The sequence below is a fragment of the Notechis scutatus genome, chromosome 4, assembly GCF_049901735.1.
Source record: "Notechis scutatus isolate UNSWTSFEM ecotype Mainland chromosome 4, rNotScu1.2, whole genome shotgun sequence".
In the NCBI taxonomy this organism is placed as follows: domain Eukaryota; kingdom Metazoa; phylum Chordata; class Lepidosauria; order Squamata; family Elapidae; genus Notechis; species Notechis scutatus.
The window spans coordinates 156,893,133-156,911,965 of NC_142012.1; positions in this window are offsets into that span (position 1 = coordinate 156,893,133).

The window sequence follows — 18,833 nt, forward strand, 5'->3', positions numbered from 1 at the left end:
TAAAAGCCAGAGCACAGCAAATGAATTTGTCCCTTTTTTTCATCCTAGAAGAAAACAAAATAGGTTGGAACAGACATTTTAAAGGAAAGGGTAGGCACAGAATATTGTAATGAGATCCATACATTAATAAAATTGGATTAACCTTTTCCAGCCAAACCTATTATGGAAAAAATGGACCTGGTTCTATGCCATTGATATCAATTAGTCATGTGTTGTTAAAGACAAGGGAATGAAGCAATGACTCATAAAACTTTCAAACGACCCATATTCTGTTACTCATGAATTAATGGAGATGTGAAAAACAGAAGGCCAATTTAGTGGCTGCACTTGAAACAGAAAAAGGAGGCAGGGGAGAATTAACAAATGGACACACCATCCTTGCAAATGTCTGGTCTGTAACAGAAAACAAAAATATGTACTAAAAATGTACTAAGGGGCTACCACAAAGAAGAAGAGGCCAAAGCATCTGAAAGCAGAACACAAATAAATAAATGGAAACTAATCAAGGAGATTATCAACCTAGAACTAAGGAGGAATTCCTTGACATTAATTAATCAGTGGAACGACTTGTCCCCAGAGGTTGTGTGTGCTCTGTTTTTAAAGTGTTTAAGAAAAGATTGTCAACCATTTGTCTGAAATGGTATATAGGGTTTCCTGCTTGAGCAGGGACCTCCAATATCTCTTCCAACCCTATTCTTTATGTTATTAACTTCCTCCTAAGATTCTTGCAACAAAAAGATCAAGGAAAGTTCAAGAATATCCTGCTTTTCATTGCATAGTCCTGTCTCCAATGGTCTGCAGGTTCTTCAGCTTCCCATTTTTCTGTTCAGTCTCAAGGGAATTGAACACAATTATGGAGCCTCTGAAGGGGCTCCTCAGATTGGGATCTGTTGAGAACCAGGGTTGGTTCAGAAGTGAGGGAAGCAGTGTAGCAGAATGTCAGAATCCATCTTGCCACCTCCAGGTCAGCAGCAAGCTCAGAAACACCAGTCCTAAACATTCAAAATGAATGCTTAAGCTTCCTGGTAATTAAAAAGAAAACAGAAATGTATTTCTCTGGAGGCCCATAGATTTTAGCATACCATGTCCTCTTTAACCCAGTCCCAAGTGCATTGGATGTCAGGGTTCCAAGTAATAAATCCATTGCAAGAGAAAACTCCGAGCTTCAGGGTTGATATTGGAATTAATCTATCCATCCATGCACACATACATACGTTCATGTCTATCTGTCTGTCTGTCTGTCTGTCTTCTGTCTGTCTATATCTATCTATCTATCTATCTATCTATCTATCTATCTATCTATCTATCTATCTATCTATCTATCTATCATCTATCTATCTATCCATCCATCCATCTATCATCTATCCATCCATCCATCCATATCTGTCTGTCTGTCTGTCTATATCTATTTATCTATCTATCCATCATCCATCATCTATCTATCCATTCATTCATTCATTCATTCATCCATCCATATCTGTCTGTGTGTCTGTCTATATCTGTCTATATCTATCTATCTATCTATCTATCTATCTATCTATCTATCTATCTATCCATCTATAATCTATCTATCCATCCATCCATCCATCCATATCTGTCTGCGTGTCTGTCTATATCTATCTATCTATCTATCTATCTATCTATCTATCTATCTATCTATCTATCTATCTATCTATCCATATCCATATCTGTCTGTGTGTCTGTGTGTGTCTGTCTGTCTGTCTGTCTGTCTATATCCATCCTTCCATCCATCTATCCATCCATCCAACTAGCATCTCACCCCTATTATTTTTATAAGTAACTCAGGGCAATGAACACACACTACCTCCTCCTTCCTCCTATTTATTTATTTACTTTCACGACAAAGTCAGGACTAGAATTCACAGTCTTCAGGGTGATTGGCTCAAAAATCACCCAGATGGCTTTCATGCATAAAGCAAGGCTAGAAGTCACAGTCTCCTTGCTTCTAGCCTGATATCCTAACCAACAGACCAAACTGCCTTCTTATTCTATTTTTTATTTTTATTTAAATTTTATGCCATCCATCTTGCCGATAAGATGACTTGCTGGTACTGTATTTCTTGAAATCTAGGTTTGATTTCTATAGATTTCCCAGGGAAACAGACAAAAAGAGCTGACAAATACAACGAGTCGTAATTACAGAAACTACTGTGCAAAACTATTTGTATCCTCTTTTGAATGAGATTGTCTAGAGACTGCTTAATCAGCTGCTGAACAGGATATTCAATTAATGAAATGGTCCAATTTAAATCAAGTTACTTATTAATCTTTTAGAAAGCTAGTAGTATAGATAATAACTTTTGGAATGTGCCATTTGCTTGCAATACAATCAACTTGAATCTACTGTACTCTTAATAAATCTCATTATTAAACTGATTAATATTGATATAGTCAGTATGAAGCTTATGGTTAGTTACACTAACTGCACCAGCAATAGGCACCTGAAACCATTACTATAGTTGCTATGCAATCCTAACTCTAGGCTGCTAAAATATTGCTTTAATTAAGTTATTTAAGAAGAAACAAATTACATTTATTAATTTGTTGTGGGTAATAAACTTCTAGTTTTAGACTGCATTGTGGAACAATATTCCAGGCCAGATTATCAGTATCCACAGGAAAGGAAAGAGGGGATTAAAATAGCATTCACACAATACATTTAACCCGGTCAGTTGTAAACGTAATGGCTGCATTTCTCAACCATCCTAAGTTGGTTTTTTTTAACCCTGTGTGTTTATATGTATGTGGTTGGTCAGGTTGTGTAACTCATACTGTTAAAATTGATTAATTTTAAGTGTGTTCTGGGTGTAGTGTATAGCAAGACAAAATCAAGAAATTGTGTCTCATTTACCTCCTCTTTGGGCTTGTCATGAAGGGGAATTCACTGGAGAAAGCAATTATGTTGCGAAGAGTTAGTAGTAAAAGGAAACCAGGCCAACAAAGAACATAGTGACTGGTCATCATCAAAGTTGATATCTGCCAGAGCATAGAACAATACATAGAAGTTTTGTAAGATTGGAAGATGCGGAGAAACCTGGCCCATAAACTCCAAGAGTCGTACATGACTGAATGGATAACATCAGTAGCAGCACCAAGAATGGATAAAGGATGTGGTGGTATGTCATAGAATAAGCCTGCTTCTGCTAATGAAATGTGTAGCATTGCCTCATTTGTCCCTGGTCTTCCAACATGCTTATGTACCTAATAGCACTCTATCTTCCCTCCTTCAAATTCAGTTCAATAGCCGGGATCTTGAACTGGATTAAAGAAAAGAAGCACTTTATTCAAAATAGCAAACACCAAATAAGCTTTTCATTGCATTTTTCCAGAATACTTTTTAATTTCCCAGTCCCCCCACATGCAGGTTTTGTGTGTGCAGTGATTATTAATTAACTTCTTAGTTTCAGCTAATATGTTTAATATACATGTTCTGCTGTGTTTCTGGATAATGGTCTAAGTGTCAGATAGAAGAAAGGATATCTTTTTCTATGTTCAAGAAGAGAAAATAGAAGGATCCCAAGAACTGAAACAATAGTACTCTGGTATTGATACCTAGTAAAACCCTAGCATCTAGATTGATAACAAATGATTGATACATAAGAACTCCAAAAGCAATGCAATGGTCATCATAAACTGATATTGATTTCTCAAAAAGAAGTCTTGCCATGCTAATCTCATTTCATGTTTTTTTTTAATCCGACGACGTTACTAATAGATTGTGGAATGCTGTAGATGTAATATATCTTAGTTTTGGCAAAGTGTTTGTCAAAATACTAGTCATATGGATATTGGCCCTAGAATAATTTAAAGGGGGAAAAAAGCAAAGAGTGAATTACAAATTATCCATGACTTATCTTACATTTGCTGACCCCAAAACATCATGTTGCACTTTTCTTTTGGAGAAAGTGGTAAGAACATCTTGAAATCTACTTAATCTACTTTAAAACAAACAGGAGACAAATATTGGTAAAGAAACATGTAATTTCATCCTTTAAAATCATCATGTTTATACTAACCATATAACTAAGGTTAAGTGAAAAAAATATTAGTATGGTTGGTCAGCCAGTCAGATGTTTAGAATGAATTGGCTTTTATATCCACCTATTTGACTTAGAATAGGCAGATGTTGTTTGATGAGGTTAAATGTATTTACGTTAAGCTACTCTGAGTAAAGCTGCCATTTGCAATTGACTGATAGTGATTTTGTCAATGCCAAAGATGTTCAAGTGATGTGCCAGATGTTTGGGGATTTCATCTAAGGTGTCTATTATTATTGGCACCATCTTTTGTTTTCTTTTGCCACATGAAGCATAACCATTTAGGAGCTTCTCAGATTCAGTCTCTGTGATGACCCGTAGTCTCTCAAAATAACCCAAAACCCAAAACATATATTAAAGTCTGGTAAAGCCTTCAACTTAACTTCACTGTTTTATTAGGCACAGTTTAAAGTCACAAAAGTAAATAATGAGGCAAACAGAAAACCAAAACAAACCGCATTGATGAGAGTTCTGAAGCAAGCCGAGATAACTAATTATAAACTCCAGGAAAATAACCCAGAAAAGTCCATGGGAAGAACGCCAACAAAGATAAGCCTCTTTCAAGGTGAACACTAATTGACTCCAGCAATTCTAACTGAGCAGTTGCAAACTTATATACATAGCTCCCACCTGCAAGCCACGAGGAGGATCATGGTAATCTCCTCTTGAGTAGACCTTGCTTTTCCCTGATCCTCTCCTCCCTGTGTGACCTAGGATGGATAGGGGATGGGCCTGGATCCTCCTCTGAGTGCTCAGCTGGCCTCTGCCCTTCCCCAGCCTCCTCCACCACCTCTGTTCCTCCTCTTCCTCAGAATCAGACTCCACCAGGGGCATGACAGTCTCTGACATTTCTAGGTAAGAATAGAAATGAGATATAAATATCTGCAAACAAGTTATTTTGAAATACGGTCCCTTTAAAAAAATATATGGTCCCTTTAAATATACAGTTGCAATATTTGTAAAGAAGTTTGACAAAAAATAGTATTTGAAAATTTCACATGTAGTGTAATTGAGGAAAAATGCATCCTTTAGATTTGGAACATCTGCAAGAAAACAACCAAACTCAGAGACCACCTAATCCCACAGTTCAATCTGAGTTACGAATACAGGTAGTCCTTGACTTACAACAGTTCATTCAATGATCAAAATTACAACAGCATTGAAAAAATGGACTTAGGACCATGTTTTGACCCTTACAACTATTACAGCATCCCCATGGCCATGCAATCAAAATTCAGATGCTTGGCAACTGACTCATATTTATGATGGTTGCAATGACCCGGGATCATGCAAACACCTTTTGCAACTTTCTGACAAGCAAAGTCAATGAGGAAGCCAGATTCATTTAACAACCATGATACTAATTTAACAAATGCAATGATTAACAACTGTGGCAAGAAATATTGTAAAATGGGGCAAAATGCACTTAACAAATGTTACACTCAGCAACAGATATTTTGTTCTCAGTAGGGGTCATACGTTGAGGACTACCTGTATTCTCTTACATAAATATATTAACAATAATAAGGAGTGTAGTCTCCATTCACTAATGAAATCAAGACTGGGATTATACATTCCTAATGAACAGGATCCAGCAAAAAACATTGAGAGATGTTGCAAGTTGGAATATAGTTGCATTTCCCAAATCTTGATATGTTTGAGCATTCTTCTTCTTCTTCTTCTTCTTCCTCTTCTTCTTCCTCGTCTTCCTCGTCTTCGTCTTCGTCTTCGTCTTCGTCTTTGTCTTTGTCTTCTTCTGCCATATCCATCATTGGATGATCATGTTGGTGATCATGTTGGTGATCCTATTTTTATCAACAGCCACATGAAAAACTGCTGCTGAGTTTTGTTCCAACCAGTCACTTAGATTTTGAAGCCATGATGTTCTACTTCTGCCTGGACCTCATTTGCCTTCAATTTTCCCCTGGAAGATTAAGTGAAGTATGCCATATTTTTCCGGGTGTTGCATCACATGTCCAAAATATTCTAACTTTCGCTTTTTTATGATTTTTATGATTTCTCTTGACTTTCCCAGGCAGCTCATCATTAGATCCCCAATTTTTGGTTTCCACAGCCAAAAGCTAAGAAGATGCTAAGCTGGAAAATCTTCAGTAAAAATACCTGGCTAAATAAGCAAGCAATTTTAGTTGGAATAAAAGCAGCTTCCTATTTTGAAAATATTTTAGTATGAAATGAAGATCTGTTCTTCAAGAAATAATATTTGAAACTGCATTGGATGCCCTTGCTAACTGAATGCCAAACTAATACATCCAGGAAATTATTATTTATGCCATATACTTTTTCAGTATAATTTATGCTTTGTTCTCATATCTACCTATGAGAATTAATTGAAGGTTAGTGCAAAGCCTCAGTTCCCTGCTATACTTCTCCTCCTGGTAAATCAAAACTAATTAAGAAAGGACCCACTTTATTTAAAAGATCCTCTACGTATTATTATGCATAACAGTGAATTGCTGTCTGTTTTAAAACTTCCTGCAGATATATGACAGGAAAGTTGAAGCACAGAAAATATTCAGGAGAGGAAAATATTACCATTCTGAGAAACTTTTACAAATACAGGTAGTCGTTGACTTACAACAATTCATTTAGTGACTGTTCAAAGTGACCAAATGACTTATGACCGTTTTTCACACTTATGACCATTACTTCATTCCCATGGTCACATGATCAAAATTCAGATGCTGGGCAACTGGTTCATAATTACAACAGTTGTAACATCCTGGAGTCATATGATCACCTATTATGACCTTCTGTCGAGGAAAGTCAATGGAAAAGTCAGATTCATTGAAGAATCATGTTACTAACTTAACAACTGCAATGATTCATTAACAACTGTAACAAGAAAGTCTGTAAAAGAGGGCAACATTCACTGAACAACTGTCTCACTTAGTAACATAAATTTTGGGTTCAGTGTGGTTGTAAGACAAGTACAAGGTCTCATCTAGTTGTCATAGATGAGACCTTGGGTTAGTCAGCAAGAAAAAAGCAGGAAATAATGGTGAAGCAGAAAAGACCTTTTGTGAACAGACTCACAGAAATGAAATTAAGATGAAAAAAGTACTTAAGAAAATCCCCAAATAGATGCAAAGAGATGAAGTACTAATAAAGGAGAATATTTTTAGCTGAAGGGATCTTTGATGGTCTCTGAGCTGGATTGTTTTCTTGCAGATGTTTCATTAGCCAAACTAGGTAACATCATCAGTGCTAGTTCTCTAGCTAGTTGTCTAGCACTGATGATGTTACCTAGTTGCCATGTCTACAAGGTTTTTTTGCCACTAAGTATATCCAATATATCATAGCCAGGTAACCTTCTTTAGTGCAGTCTCCTGGCAATAAAGCTCCAGCAAGAATCATTAATAGCCCAAGATCATAAATTGACAGAGACATTTAAAATCAAAAGCAAAGTCACCATGTCTGTCCAGTTCAAATTCAGTTAATAAACCCTTCATATCAGCAGCTGAGCTTCTGAGCACAAGGCAGAAACTATTTATCAGGTCTAGGGCTTTCATAGAAGGCGATATATTTTGGTATTAAGACCTAAATCACACACATTTGAGCTACTGTAAAAATTGGTCCAGTATCCAACTGACCTCAGAACTTCAAATCCAGGAAGCAATTATTTTTAACTCCACCTACTCAGAAGCAACAAACTACTACTGTCTACCATATTATGACAAGAATCTCATCACACAACTCAGAGCTTAGTGTTAATTAGTTTGTCTTCCTTGGATTTTCCATAAAATGGTGGCATTCTCACGATCTATAATTGAATCTGTTCAAGATCCAAGTCTTACCTCTGGTGTGAATTGGATTTTACAAAATTCATACTTCCTGTATATTCTGTGTGAAGGGGAAGCCATTCTTAGGAGGAGTAATTGGAGAAAATACAGTCATGAAAGCTTTGTTAAATAATGACTGAAGGGAGAAGATTGTCTAGAAAATCATAATTCCTGATTAAACATTCCATCAGGACTGTTAAAGGCAAATATCTACTTCCCTTCCATTTAAATACTGAAAAAGTGTATTTTTCCACAAATTACTATTCTCCAGATGTGCTGGACTTCCAGACCTATAATTCTCTGTCAGCGTGACATTAAAAAATTAAGGGAATTATAATCCAACCCACCTACCCCCCTCTCCCTCTGTGTGTGTGTGTGTGTGTGTGTGTGTATGTGTTTGTTTTCTTAAGTTTTCACGGGTACTTACATGTATGGAATTCAGCTTTGTTCGGGTATTTTCCCACATCATTATAGTTGTGCTTTTAAAGTTGTAGCAACGTTTTGGCAGAATCTCAGACAGATTCTCAGACAGAAGCCTGATGATGGCAGATGAGATTCTGCCAAAACGTTGCTACAACTTTAAAAGCACAACTACAATGACGTGGGAAAATACCCGAACAAAGCTGAATAACATACATGTAAGTACCTACAAAAAAGTAATATATCATATACATATACATATACATATACATATACATATACATATACATATACATATACATATACATATACATATACATATACATATACATATATATATATATATATATATAGGTCTAGGTGTGTTTGGGTCATTTCCCGTGTAAGATTAAGAATATCTTGGCGACGTTTCGGTGAGGACCCACTCGCCATCCTCAGGCTGGTGCTTTCAGCTTCATGCCAGTGCAAGCAGTGTGTGATCGGAGCTGCTGTCTCTCTATAAATACTGATGGTGGGGGCTGGTGTGCTGGGCTGGCTGGCTGAGCTGCTGCCTCTTGATTGGTTGATGGAGTTGATGTTGGTATAACGGGCTGTGTGATGGCCTTGTGAGTTTTGTTGTGGAGATATCCTGTGCTGTAATCTCCTGGGTCGTTTGTTTTGTAGTGATCTTTTTTCCATTAGCCTCTGGTGTTTAAACGGCTTGGGTAATGGGTTGTGTGATGAGCTTGAGAGTTCTTTTGTTGTGGCATCCTGGGTCCTGCGTTGTAATCTCCTGGGTCGTTTGTGTTTTGATCTCTTTTCCATTATCCTCCTGTGTAGTAACGGCTTGGGTAATGGGTTGTGTGGTGACCTTGTGAGACTTATTGCTGTGGTATCCTTGGTCTTGTGTTGTGATATCCTGGGTCATTTGCTGTGTTGCAACTTCTTGAGTTCTTGTGGTGTAATTTCCTGAGTATTTTGATGTGATATCCTGAGCGGGTGGCTGTGATGTAGCATTCTGGGCTTTAGTCTGGCTTCGAGTTTGGGGTCTGGGTCTGTGTTCTTGGCGTGTGTCAGCTTGTTTGGTTTTGGGGTTGGGGGGTGCGACAGCTGGCAAAGCAGCCGTGGTCTGTTTTCTGGATGGTGGTTGTCCTTCATTTATAGGATGGACTTGGGCCTGGGTCTTTTGATGAGGGGGATTGGCGGTGGTGTCCCATGTTGTTTTGGGTCTGGTGTTGGTTTTCGTGGCTGGGACTCATTTGTTGGTGAGGCCTAGCTTCCAGATGTCTGGTAGGCGGGAGGTATTGTCCTGTCTATTCATGTTATGGGGGTATTTCTCTATCTCAATGGCTTCCCTGATTATTCTGTTGCTGGAGTGTTCAGTGTTGGATATTAATTTGGTTCCTTCGAAATTAATTTCATGTCCTGTGGCTTTAAGGTGCTGGAAGAGGGAGGAAGTATTTTCTTCTCTACTGACTGCGTTTTTGTGTTCTGTGATGTGTGCATTTATTCTCCTGTTCGTTTGTCCAATGTATGTGGCTGGGCACATACATTGGACGAACATACATTGGACAAACCAATATAAATGAATAGAATAGAATAGAATAGAATAGAATAGAATAGAATAGAATAGAATAGAATAGAATAGAATAGAATAGAATAAACAGAGTTGGTACCTTGGAGATCTTCTAGTCCAACCCCCTGCCTAGGCAAGAAACCCTACACCATTTCAGACAAATGGTTATCCAACATCTTTTTAAAAACTTCCATTGTTGGTGCATTTACAACTTGTGTGTGTGTGTGTGTGTGTGTGTGTGTGTGTATGTAAAAGTTCTGGAGATCGTGATGTCTGCCTCTTCTTTTATAATGAAAGCTTAGTGGATAATATGGTTGAAGTTCCAGAGATCGTGATGTCTGTCTCTTCTTTTATAGCTACACTTGGAATTCATAGTTTCATAGATTCTACAGACAAACTCAGCCTTTATCCACCTGCAGATTGCTAATTGTTCTGCGTATTCTATCACTACACAAAGAAAGTAGGATAGGGAGAAAATAATCTAAATAATGAATTCAGAAAACAACCTGGTGCTGCCATTAACTGAAAACATGCCCTGTTTTATGGTCATCAATAAGTATGGCTATTTGTCTTGAGGTTTGTAGGTGAAGTGTTTAAAAGGCCTTTCAGAACATTAGGGACATCACTGAATGTTAATTTTGTCCTGTATATTTCTAAGGTGATAATTTATGAGGTTTTCTCTGCCAGTGAACATGCCCTGAAGGGCAGGTTAATCCCCAGAGAGTTGATTCATACTTCAAAGGTGAATAAACTGGGTCTCCTTTCAGTGTTACTTTGTGGGGAATCTTTCCAAATAAGTCCTTGAAAATGAATCGTTTCTCTAGGCCACAGAAAGGGTAAAAGGATGTAGGAGGGGGAGCCCTCAAATTTAAAGCAGACTTTTTAAAACCTTCTTCCTGGAAAAGAGGGTATTGGTATAATAGATCAAGTGTGGGGTGAATGTTAGGAGCCAAGGCCATCCTTACCATTCAGTATAATGATCATCTACTTCATATGACAAATTGGAAGGGGTGGCAAATTGGGACAAGCTTATCCTTGCTACTCTTGTGATCTGTGGCCTGAACCAGCTACTTCATTTCATCACAACAATGATTTGCAAGGTGGCTGCTGTATCTGTTGACTAATAGTGTTGCTGAATGGAAACTCTGGAAGTTTCAGACTGACTACCAGTAGGTTAGATTCTGGTGGTCCACAGAGCACTGTCACCCCCAAAGCACCTCCCCCCCCCCAGAGCAATTAATCCAGGCTGCATGGGAACACAAGGCTGCGTTGCCCACATGGCCCGTGAGAACACAAGGCTTGCATTGTGACAACACGAGGTGGTGACGGGAGGGAGGAAAGGGCAGAGGGGGGAACTTGCCCCACTCGCCCCACGTGCCTCGACTGGCCATCAGGCTGCTTCTTTCTTCTGCTTTTGGCTGCACTCAAGGAAAGCCACAAAAGTCTTTCTTTCTTTCCTGCAAACTCCACCAGAAATGAGTCTTTGGGACCCTGCAAGGCATCCTGCTCCAAGAGGCTGTGCCATTGCAACAAGTCTCACAAAGACTCATTTCTGGCAGAGTTTGGGGGAGAGAAAGAAAGATTTCTGCTGCTTCTGCTGCTTTCCTTTCATGAAGCCAAAAGCCTCTCTCTCTCTCTCTCCCCATGAGAATGGAGCTGGAGCTGGTATCCTGTGATCCCAAATAAAGAGTGATCTATTGGTAGGAAAATGGGAATTTTCCTGTAGACTTTTTGGGGGATTTTTCCAAGGTTTCTGGTCTGTGGGATTTAAAATTATGAGTTTGATGGTCCCTGAGGTCCAAAAGGTTGGCCACCCCTGGGTTAGAAGGTCAGGTTGAGAAAAAAAAATTACACAGCCTTAATTCACAAAGCTTCCTTCTTCCTCCTTTCTAGTATGTTTTACCCAAATATATGCTTATTAGAGCAAAACTACATCCTAGAAAAATTAAACAAACACAAAACAACTGTACCAACATAGAGTTTTGTCCCATGGTTATGGGGAACAGTCTAAGTCTTGTTAAGCAGCTCTAACTATAGTCAAAACAATTCCTTTATATAGTCAGCTCATTTGGTTAATATTCAGATTTTCAATCCTTTTACCTCACTAATTTTAGTGAAATGTTTCAAGTAATAAAGAACAAAGTATTGGGGAAGAAACAAGAAGCCATAGCAAGAATAGGTCCCATTCTAACCATTCTCAGTATAAGACAGAGTACTGAAATATCTAATTGCATCTGCAATTAAAAATACAAATAAATAAAACATTAAAAGCTGCATTTATGGTAGAATATACTTCTCCGTATTACAGAGATCATTGCACACAATGTCCCCAATAGAGATCTTTCCTTTTAAAAATCCAGTTGTCATTAATATGTGATTTGCAGAAGGCAGCTATCTTTAAACATGTACATTGTTTGATAAATGTGAACACATCCCTCAACAAACATCTATCATTTATTTAAATTTTGGTGCTGCAAATAATAGAAGACCTGAGGCATTGCTAGTTGTACAGTAACGTGCCTTGCTTGGTAGACTGTGCCATTTTGTTCATATATAAGTCACTGCTGATTTCTTTTTATATTCTAATTTCTTAAATATATACACAGATGTGTAATTAAGGTTTATGGATTATTATTAATAGAAGACTTGCATATGATGAACAAGAAAATACATATAAAGAAACAGGATCATGAAAATTTATAACTCAGTCATGGCACTTTTTCTGGTCTCGTTGCAAAGGACTAGCAGATTTTAACAGATGTCTGCTATCAGCTACGATTTTATTTTCCCAGAATTTTATAATTGTGGAGTATTTTTTGGCAGGATTGAAAAGGGATGCATTATTTTATTTTCTTAGTTATTAGCTTATCACCATATGCCTACCAATACATGTAGCTGCAAAGCAGAGATGTAGTTTAGATAGTGTGTTACTCATTGAGTGTAATGTAGCACCTTGAAATATACCTTCAAGCAACCAAGACAGCTTACATACTAAGAGATGTTAGATTGACATACATCACAAGAATTATGCATATACTTTATTGCTCACACCATAATACTGTAGACCCGTTGAAACTTCTAGGTGGTCTTCAGGGACAACCCCAAACTTTACTTCCAAAGATGTTTCCTTGAACATGTTTCCAAGAAATTGCATCCACTTGTCTATGTAGTTATCAGGAGTCAAAACTGGCTTAAAATCTGTTTACATCTCAGTCCTTTCAGCAGTTCCAAGAAGTTCCACATCCCTTTGCACTATTCAGGTGACCCCGAGGGCACAGATAAATCTCCAAATGACCTCAACGATCAGATGACTGCAAGGAATATAACTCCTTCCATTCTCCCAGTTATTATTATTGCACAACCAACCAAATGTTCAGAATGTCTACCTACCTACCTTTCAAAGGCCATGGAATAGGCAGAATATGGGTGTTTGATGGTTTTACAGATATCATCACAGGATGTAAGCTGTCCGGAGTAAAGCCTTTTGCAATTGACCGGTGATGAATTTGTCAACGCCGGTTGTATTCAAGTGATTGTTTCAGGGTTGCATTCAAGGCAGAGGTGACATTCAACAGGTTCTGACCAGTTCTGGAGAATCGGTAGCAGAAATTCTGAGTAGTTTGGAGAACCGGCAAATACCACCTCTGACTGGAGATTTTACAGTATCCTTCCCCTGCCATGCCCACCAAGCCACACCCACAGAACCGGTAGTAAAAAATTTTGAATCCCACCACTGATTCAAGGTACCTATTGCTATTATTCATTAAATTTGCTTGGTGCCCCATTTCAGTGCAAGGCATATACAACTTAGATTAAGAAAAGGGTTGTTTTTTATTTATTTTGTTGGTTGGATAGTTTGAAAGAAACCCCATTTGTGAAACATGGCCTGACATTTTCTGCCATGATTTTTTTTTAGCCTGGAAGAGATGATTGATTGAAAAGGTGTGTAAGAGAGATTAAGATATCTGTGTTCTTTTCTGAGGTGGGGGGAAAGAGAGAGAGAGAGAGAGAGAGAATTATAATCTTTTCTCCCAACCTTTCAGTTATCATATCCACAGGGTAAAAGAAAGAAGATACAGTTGTACTTTGAACTTGAACTCAAGGTAGCTGGTAACACTGCATGAATTGCCATTCTACCTTCTCTTCAAACCCTAGAGTGAAAGAAAGGAACAACGGGTGGTTTTTTTTTAAAAAAAAATCCCTATGGCAGAATCACTGACAACATGTTGAGTTTTATTTTGACAAAACAGGAAACACTTAAAATTGGCTCGTATTTTGTTCCTTCAAATTGCAGCCAACTTGAAATGTTTTTAGAGAACATCCCAGATGGATTTAAAAAGAAAAAAAAAAACTCAAACAAAGCACATGTTCCATATAATGCCCACCCTTAATTTTGAGTATCCTGCCTCCGCTATAAATAAGGTTGATGACTTAACCTGCTATTTTGGGTTGGTGTGTTGTGACTGTCAATGCCCCTCCCCCTTGGAGAAATGTGATAGGCAAGGAATCTAGAAAACTAAAATGAAAAATATCAGTCAGAAAAAAAAAATCAGAAGGCAGGCAGGTGGGAAGGTTGGAAGGAAGGAGAAAGGAAGGAAGGAGTAGTGAAAACGTAAGCAAAATGAATAAAATTACTGAACAGGTATACTTTAATCTTCCTTCCTTTCATCCATCTCAAGTACATGACTTTGGACAGCTTACAGTGATTAAAATAGGACCCCTAAAACAGTGGTGAGATTCAAATATTTTTACTACTGGTTCTGTGGGCGTGGCTTGGTGGGCATGGCAGGGGAAGGATACTGTAAAATCTCTAGTTAGAGGTGGTATTTGCCAGTTCTCCAAACTACTCAAAATTTCCGCTACCGGTTCTCTAGAACTGGTCAGAACCTGCTGAATACCACCTCTGCCCCCAAAACAGAATACAATATAAAACATATTCCAATTGTTGGAAGAAACATCCATCTGGTTCAGTTCCAAGTGGGGAGAAAGACACCAGAAACATGGAGGCTGATTGGAAAGAAGGTTTAATGGAGCAGAACCATTAAGCACATGGTCTTGGTGCAGCTGAACACATGGAATGTAGAGTGAGTGTTATTTATACCCTCTCTTGGGCTTTGAACTTGAGCTTCCTGTTCCTGTGGCAAAGGCCATGTATTCTATTGTTGTCAGACTCCTAGGGGACAGGGGTTTAGTTAACTTTGTAGGCTGTCTGTGTTCCAGGCTTGGTTGAATCTTGCTGGGTGATGCAATGGAGGGGCTTGGTCATGCCATGTGGTGAGTTCTGCTGATATATAATACTATTATATCCTGGAGGGTGAAAGTCTTTTCTTTTATAGATAGGCTGGCCCAGTCTTTTGTCTTGTAGATAAGCTGGCATCAAAATATCTGCTGGGGGCAGGGAGCTGAGGCTGAGTTTCTGTTTCCTTTAAGATTTTTATTTCCCTTTCGGTGGAATTATTCTGCCTTTTAAATATTTCCTAACTATTTCATTTTTCTAGGAGAGGGTGGGTACTAACTTTCTACACACTCATCAAGTTAACATTTGCTGCATTCTCAGTCACTTTTCATTAGCTTCTGCTGAACTTAAGACTCTTCCACATTGGCCTCCAGGCAGGTGGATTAATCTCGACTTTCTTCCTGAGGCAGTGAAAACCTGCCTTAACCATCTTGATTGGTGTAGTTAGCTGGAGGGTGTTCCCTAGGCTTTTCTCTGTAGCCAGATCTCCCTAGATAATGGCCATCTTCTCAATCTAAAGGATTAATTTATCTCTCCCAGATGTCTCCACTATGCAAGAAACAATGGACCTTGTCGTTGCCAAAAGATAATTCAAAACATTGCATTGTGCCACTCTTCCTCCTCCTCCTCATCTGTTCCTTTTATGCAAAGTGCATAGGACAGTAAGTTTCTTCCAATGAACCCTATCTATGGCAGCATCTTTGGCATCTTCTCATTTCTGTAAGTCATCTTTAAATGTCCAATGCCAATTTTGCACTGTCTATTCCTGCTTTCTTTGCTTTCCCTCTGGCAGCTCAATTGTACCACATTTTTGGGGTATCAATGTTCTGGCAAGCGAAAAATATAGTCAGCTGGGCATATTCAATGTTCCATCACAATGGCCTGCAATTTCCTGGATCAACTCCACTGGAAAATCTCATTGGTAACACAGTCATGCCAATTGACACCCAGAATTCTCCACAGGCAATGTTGATGGAGTAACCATTTGTACAAGTATTATCCTGAGTAAATGTGGTATTCTTGTTTTGGTCAACTCATAGCTGACCAAATTTCTTTTCTTCTTGTATGTGATCAACTTCATGATTGACATTTCATAAAAAGGAAAAAAAACTGAACATCCATCAGTGTTTAAGCACACTGAGTAATTAATTTGGATGCCTATTCACAATATCTGAAGGACTATGAAGAAGATGCATTGAAGCTAATATATCATGAAGGCTTCTAGTACTGAAGTATTGAAGAGATCAAACTGGCCTACAAGGAAGAGTCTTAAGAAGAAATGTATACCAGAACTAAGAAGGGAGTGACAGATGGTAAGTGCTTATTCTGCAAAGAAACTGAAGAAATAGTTGTTTTTTGAAAGAAGATTGTTCAAACTGACTACAAACAATGGCATAACAAAGTAGCAACAACAGTGCATTGGAAGATTTGTAAGAAATATCATTTGCCTTTAAGCAAGATAGATAAGTCAATAGATAATGAAGAAGCTGGAGCTTTAGAATTCAAACGGACAAATGGATGCTCCACTGCTACATAATAATCCATATTTAATAATTGTCGATAAGAAAGACACAAAAGTCTAGATAATGAACATTGCAGTACCTGGAAACAATGGAAGAGAAAAGAACTGGAAAAGTTCACAAAATACAAAGAATTGCAAGTAGAAGTAGAATGACTGTGGCAAAAGAAAGCAAAGATTGTACCAATAGTGATAGACACCTTGGATACATTCCTTCAACAGCTAGAGCACCACTTGAATACCATTGGCATTGACAAAAATCACCATTAGTCAATTGCAAAAGGCAGCTTTACTTGGAATAGCTTACAACCTGTGTTTATACCTTTAAGACCAACATATCTCCCAGGTCCTTGGGAAAGACATTATAGGTGGGTAAAAATGCCAAATCCAGTCTAAACATCTGACTGATTGTCCAACTAAGTATGATAATAATACTAATAAGGAAGATTAAAAAAATAGTCCATGTAGCAGCTGTTATTGCATGGTGGCCTAGTTTGTGCAGCAACTCATAAAACTGACATTTTTGGAAAGGAAAAACAAGAGTTAGAGGAGAAACCATTCTAGCAAGAATGGCTCTTGGGGAAAACAAGGATGTTTATTAGATTCTTACTTCACCTATCTTTCTCTATCTATAGAGAGATATATCTGCAGAAATATAGAGATGTATGTATTTTCCAGAGAAGCTGACAAGATTTTGAAGTGGTGGTGATATATTGGAAGCTGTGGCACTGAACTAAATGATCTGAAAATCACACATTAATATTTATAGTTCTTGTATTGATTAAGAGTTTTAGTTTCATTTTTGACTATGTTCAAAATTTCCCCTGATAGTCTTGCAGCATCACTGCGACGAGTAGTATATGGTGTATAACTTCTACCTTATATGGACTTTGTTTTTTTATTTGATGAATAGAGGGAAGAAGGAAAGGAAAATAAATTAGAAGTTTAACCTATATATAGAAGTTTGAGGGGGATTGTTGTACAAGGTCATGTGAAGTCTACTCATATTGACCATGATGGTATTAAAAATCCTTTTCCTCCTCTCAATTTCCTAAAGGTAGCAAAAAGAAAAGCTATTAAAGGAGGAAAATGGTTATTTTAGTCAGGCAGAACAATTCTCCTCCACTTTTTCCCTCGAGTTCTCATTCAATTTGATAAAGAAAAGCTTTGCTTTATACATTTTTTTGAAGGAGATGGGTCTGTAACATTCTCTTAGACCAGGGGTGTCAAATTCATTGAGGGCGGCATCCAGAGGTGGTATTCAGCAGGTTCTGACCAGTTCTGGAGAACCAGTAGTAGAAAATTTGAGTAGTTCAGAGAACCGGCAAATCCCACCTCTGACTGGAGTATCCTTCCCCTGCCACACTCACCAAGCCACGCCCACAGAACCAGTAGTAAAAAAAAATTGAATCCCACCACTGGCTGCATCAGGGTTGTGTTTGACCTTGGGGTACAGGGGTGGGCGTGGCCAGGATGGGTGTGGCCAGCTTGACATTACTCATGTTGGGGGAACCTGTGGTTGGCCCGAGTAATCTGCCAGAGAAAATGGGCTCCCGAGCTCCGTTTTCGGGCTGCACTGGCCTCCTGCAACCCTCTACCAGCAAAATGGAGCTTGGGAGGGCCTGCATGCAACCCTCCCGAGCTCCATTTCCACTGGCAGAGGCCGGTCCTTCACTGTTTCCAGAGTAGCTCCGTGGGCCAGATCTAAGCACCCTGTAGGCCGGATTCGTCCCCCAGGCCTTGAGTTTGACACCCCTGCCTTAGATCAAATAGGTATTCTTTATCTAATCATACAGGGTATAAATGGCTCTTCTACCTTTCAATATATCATCATCTCCCCAGGTCTGAAACTCTGAAAAAATTAAGAACAAACATCTGACCCATTTCTTTGCCCACAGATGTAGTGGTGAATTTTATAAGACTATTGATCCCCAGCTTCAGTGACAATGGCAGAAATTATCCAACAATGATATGACTGTACATGTGCTAGAATTCCCCTGAAGTAGCATTATTATAGGTAGTCATTGATTTGCAACCATTCATTTAGTAAGTGTTCGAAATTACCATGGCACTGAAAAAAATGACTTATGGCCATTTTTCACACTTATGACTGTAGCAGCATCCTCATGGTCACATGATCAAAATTTGGATGCTTGGCAACTGACTCATCTTTATGACGGTTGCAGTGCCTTGTGGTCATGTGATCCCCCTTTGCAACCTTCTGACAAGCTTTTATATATATAGA